The sequence below is a fragment of the Notolabrus celidotus genome, chromosome 2 (genome assembly GCF_009762535.1).
Source record: "Notolabrus celidotus isolate fNotCel1 chromosome 2, fNotCel1.pri, whole genome shotgun sequence".
Classification (NCBI taxonomy): Eukaryota; Metazoa; Chordata; class Actinopteri; order Labriformes; family Labridae; genus Notolabrus; species Notolabrus celidotus.
In genome coordinates, this window is record NC_048273.1 from 12,278,829 (window position 1) to 12,284,828 (window position 6,000).

The window sequence follows — 6,000 nt, forward strand, 5'->3', positions numbered from 1 at the left end:
ACTGGCCCTCTTGTGAGACACAAAGTCTGTTCCATTCATGCAGCAGCTGCTTAAGTAATGGTGTGTCTGCACTCACAACCCTCCCGTCTGGTCTCTTACCAGACTTCTTCCACTGGAGGACTTGGGATATGACAGGGTCCTGCAACTGTGCCTGTAGTAACTCTAGTTGTGTTACTTTGATGTCTGGTATGTTATCTGCACCTATCTGTTGAACCTGCGGGCTGCAGGTAATAGCTGACACCCAGTCTACATCGTGAAGCTGTTGTGTCTCAACTGCACTGAAGATGGCACCTAAGACTTCAGGTGAGTATTGTTCTGTGCATTCAGTCATGTAAGAGTCCATACTCACAGGTGTGCGAGATAAGAAATCTGCGTCTGTATTCGCCTTTCCTGGTCGGTATTTCAGTGTTATGTTGAAGTCGGCCAGTTCAGAGACCCAGCGGTGTCCAGTCGCGTTCAGTTTAGCTGTGCTTAAAACATAAGTCACGGGGTTGTTATCACTGTACACTGTCACAGAAGGAGCATAAAACAAATAGTCTCTAAACCTCTCCGTTACTGCCCACTTAAGTACTAAAAACTCAAGCTTCCCTGAATGTAATCTGTAGTTTTTTTCTGCTGGACTTAATGTTCGTGAACCGTACCCAATGACTCTGAGCCTACCTTCCTGTCTCTGATATAAGACTGCTCCAAGTCCCTGTTCTGAAGCATCTATATGCAAAATAAATGGATCCTCAAACCTAGGATAAGCCATTACAGGTGGGTTGGTCAAAACATCAACAAGATAGTCCAAAGCTTCCTGGTGAGTGTCAGTCCACACTATTTTCTGGTGTGGGGGGAGCTGTCCTGCTTTGGCTGGCCGAAAGTTGGACTTTGACTTAGGACTCTGGGTGGCATCTGTTGAAAGCAAATCATACAGACATTTTGCATGGCGAGAGAAATCTTGCACATAACCCCTGTAGTAACCCAGGAAACCCAAAAGTTTCCGCAGCTCTTTTATATTTGTAGGAGGGGTTGTCTTTAATGCCTGTACTGCAGCAACTTCTTTATCATCCATCTTGTAACCATCAGCTGAGACCACTTTCCCAACATAGCGGACCTCATTTCTGAACAGTTCACATTTGTCTGGTCTCAGTTTTATTCCCCAGGCTTGCTGACGTTGTAGGACAGATCTCAGATCCTCAACATGTTGAGTGAATGTTTTGCTGTAAACTAAAACATCATCCAAATAGGGAATACATACTTTATCCCTGAGACCTTCTAGGCTCTCTTCCATACTGCGCTGAAAGGCTGAGGGCGCATTAGTGAGACCAAAAGGGATCCTATTCCATTCATACAGCCCCCATGGTGTTGTGAAAGCTGTGGCTTTTTTTGAGTCCTCACTGATGCTACCTTGATGGTAGGCTTTGCCTTGGTCCAGTACAGTGAACCAAGTGTTTCCACCAAGACCATCAAGTATCTCCTGGATGCGTGGAATGGGATGCCTGTCTTGAAGTGTCTTTTTATTAAGTCCCCTGTAGTCAATACACAGTCTTAGGCTCCCATCCCTCTTTCTCACACAAACCACTGCAGCTGCATATGGCGAGGTGGATTTGCGGATGAACCCTTTATCTAACAAGTCCTGGATGTGGCTCTTTACCTCATCATACAATGGTCTCGGTATGGCATTGTATGTTTTGGCTACAGGTACATCATCAGTCAACTTAATGTCCATTTTCAGATTTTTGATGTATCCTACTTCATCTTTGTGTCTGGCAAATGCATTTGATTCCTCCCGAAGCATTTGCTTAACAGCAAGTTGTTGTTCGCTTGTCAGATGATCCAAGCTGACGGGCGGATCCCACAGTTTTTCTTGTGGATCATCATGTGACGTCTCTGTCTTAGAGTGAGGTGGGTTTTTAGACTCTTCTACCACTACCGAGTTAACCTGATGTTCGTCTGGGTACAGTGGATAACAGTCTGCTATCTTCTGTATGCTCCCTATCATGGTTTTGCCTGGCATTGTAATGTCATGCTGAGTCGCATTTTTGACATAAATATCTACCTTACGTGAGGAGCAAGAGATATTCAATAACTGACAGGTGATCTCGAGTCCCTCATCCAGTGAAAGGTTTTCTTCGGGTTCAAAGAGCATTTCAGTTTTTACTTTGAGATCTGTTCTAACAGGGCAGCTAATGCAAATCACTTGCCCACCTGGAACTACAACAGATGTACGTCCTGTTTTGACAAGGTAAGTAACATTTTCCTCTGTAGCTCCCTGAATGAGGTTAAGCAGTGCTTCTGCTTTTCTTGATCCGATCCTCAATGAATTTCTGAGCAAAGCTAGCCTTTCACCTACCTGGACCTGATTCTCTTTCTCTTTCATTATCTCTTCGATAGCATTAAACCCTATTATAGGTCTCTGTATTATGTCTCTGCTCACTAGAACAGGAACTAGTATCTCATCTGAACTTGCTATCTTAGTTTTCGGGTCACATAGACTCAGACTGATCTCGATCCAGCCCTGAAAGGGGATTTCTGAGCCGTTGGCAGCTCTTAAATCTAGCAATTCGTCATCGCTTATCAAGTCACTTATAGGATGGATTTTTGCATCTGGCAAGTTTTGGGACTTCCACGTCTCACTCATGATGGACACCTGAGCTCCTGTGTCCCACAGAGCTTGTGTCTTGACACCGTTCATGTTAAACCAAACAAGGCATTTCTTCCCTACAAGCTGTGCCACCTGTTTGTGTTTTGGAACTGGGTTGTGTGAGCTGAAAGACTGATCTTTATTGTTGACATTTGGCTTTAATGGTGCTGGAGGGCGGTGCTTGAAGAGCTTTTCTCTTTTCCCCTGCACTCCGCATGAGTTCAGAAGATCAGACTGGGGATTCAATCCTGTGTTTGAGTCATTTTGGGACTTGTGCTCCGAGGTCATGACTTGTCCCTCCATCACAACCTCCTCCCGTTTCCCGACGGTTTCTGTCTGTCCACTACTCTGCACCCTTTTGCCCAATGTGTATCACTGCCACACTTGAAACAATGGTTGCACTCTTTCTGGTCCTGCTGACATGCTACACATCGTCTCTTTGGCCTCTTAAAAGTACTAGGGGGAGACTTAGTTTGGTTTTCATAGACAGATTTCCTCTCGCGCTGAACTGTTTGAACCAGTGATGCTACCTGGCCTGTGAGTTCCCTAATTGCAGTGCTGTTTTCATCCATTTTTGCAAACAGGGGATTTTCTTTGGTGGGTTTGTTAGGCTTAAGTGAGGCTGGTGATGTTACAGAGTCATCTTCATCTCCACTTTTCTCTACGATGTTGAGACTCGCTCTGTGTGTGGCTTTAGTTGTAACTTTTATCTTCTGGGCCCTCTCATTTTCATTATACTGAGCAATTTGCATCTTTTGGAGGAGCAGCTCGTCACTACTTTTCTCATCCTGCAAATACATCCTCATCTCCGCTCTGATGTTATCATTAGCTAAACCTGTCGTGATAGACTGAGAACACTGGCTATTAACTAGCTCTTTGTTGTACTTCAGGCCAGACTGGGCACGCTCGGATGCAAACAGGACTTTTTGACGCAGGTCAAGTACTCGGACGAGGAAATCAAGTGCTGTTTCACCAAGTCCTTGTGCAGCTTTTGTTAGTTGTTGGTACAGGACAGTTGCATCCTTTTCTGCATAATGTGCTCGTAATATTTGTCTGAGAGTGGCTAAGGTGAGATCTGTTTTTCCCTCTAAATAACTCCTCAGTTTCAACCCAGGGTTAACAGCACGAATCACTGCTTCCGTAATTTCCACTTCTGGATAGCCCTTTCTTAGACCACTTTCGATCTGGTGTTCAAGGCTACTGAAGCTTAGTGTGTCTTTTGATGTTGACTCACCAACATATCCATTTATCCTGAAATCCTTTCTAAATCCGCTGGAGGAAGCGCAGCAGCTGTTGCTAGTGGAGTCTCTACCTCTGCGTCGAGTGCCCTCGTCCCGCGCTGTCTCTGGGACGACCCGCGCTGTCTCTGGGACGACCCGCTGCTCCAGCGTCGACAGTAGCGGTGCGTTGTCCCCTTGTTGTGGGTCCAGCGTCGGCTGGGTCGGGCGGACTGCCTCATCTAGCCCCTCCGCGGCTGTAGGTGCAGAAGAGACAGGCGCTGCTCCCACGTCGTCGGTCTCCGACTGGTCCTCTCGCAGAACCCCAAATGCGTCATTCAGCTCCAACAGCACAGCCATGCCCTCGTCTTCTCTCTCCAAAAACTCTTCACGTTCACAAAACTTTATAACGTGTTTCACTAGTGCCCGACGGCTTTTATCTTTAATGTCCTCAGAGTCTTTGCCTGCTATTTTACAGTATTCACACACTTTGTGTAGTTCTTTCACTGTCATTTCAAACAGTTTTTTTTCCATGTCCAAAAGGAATTCTTCCCGGAGCTCTGACATCTTGTTGTTATCGTTTCTCACTTACTGACACTCGGAAAAAAACAAAACGAGACTCTGTCGTGCTAGCTAAACTTCAACAGCTATCTGTTGCTAACCATTAGCTTTGTTAGCCTGCTGTCGTTAGCTTTCCCACACAGATGCGACGTTTACCGTGTTTCTCCCGGAGTTCAGAGTCCTTTGCTGTGAATAATAATCCCGGACGAGCCCCCAAAATGTTACACCATCCAGACTACCACGACGTTTATGGTGTAGAAGTGATTCATTTATTTTTCAACAGCATGGTCGGCAGAGAGAATACAACAAGTGCGGCAACACCGAGCACACCCTTCAACAACCACACAGACCACAGCCTGGCACTTCTTCTGTGTTTTCCCTTATTGTGTTATCAAACGGTATCTGCTGCCACCTACTGGACAGTGCAGTGCAACTTAACTGGTCACTAAACCTAAAACACAGAACATTGATTTTCATTACAGTACATAAAGATTACTGAATATTAATATAAAATTAATATACAAAAACATCTTTTTACAGGTGCTACATAAACAGCTACCAGTATGACATGTGAGATCTCCCTGTGCAGATAATATGGTCAGAGGCCCTCGGTGCTATCCCGGTCTGCCCTGACAGTCTGGAAGCCGTCAATGGAGACGACGTGGTCGGGAATATCTTGATGCAGCCACGTTTCCGTGAAGCAAAACATGCTACATTGCCGAAACTCCGTCTGACTCCTGGCTAGTCCTGTTAGCTTGTCCATCGTATAAGCCAGAGATCTCACGCTGCCCATGATGAGAGAGGAGAGACTCAGCTTCGATCTCCTCTCCATAAACCTTAGTCTCCCTCGTAGCTCTGTGCCTCCTCTGCCTCCATGTGTCCCAAATCTTCAGAGCTCCCCATGAACATCCAGCCGGCCAGCTTCAGCTCAACCAGCTGAGCATGAGTAAAAACAAAGAAAGTGGGATTGCCGGGCAACAGTAATGTGAGTAAAAGTTAAAGTTGGTGATTTCATTGTGAAAAACAGTCCACAAGTCTCACCAACGGAAGGCCAAAAGAGGTCACAACTTCAACAAACTGCCAGAGAAAAATCCGATAAAGTTTGATGAAGAAGGAGAAGAAAAATCAGAAAGAAGAATGAACGAAGAGGAACGACTCTCACAGGCTGCATGCACAGTTGGCGCATGTTGTCTTTGCACCATTTTCACTTAATTACAGACTTATAATGACATGCAAACAATCAAATTCTGTTGTATCAACATTTTACATTGCGCCACAGCTCTTACTATATTATTTCCATTTCAAATTGTGATCTAAAGTGCACAATTTAATATTCAAAATTCACACTTTTGTTCTTGGCAGATGTTTATGACTTGCTCATGTGCAGCTTATTCCTCATATTTACACACATCTTTTTTTTATTAGCTGAGACCTTAGCTGCCAAATGAGCCCTTCACCACACTTCAAAGTTTTTGTTTTCATTATTAGTTAGTTGGTATCAATATGTCAAGTGGTAGTTGTGAGTAGCAGTTGGTGTTGGTAAGTGATGAACATTTCATTTTGCAGTGTACGGGGATTTACTCTGTCTGGTGTGTT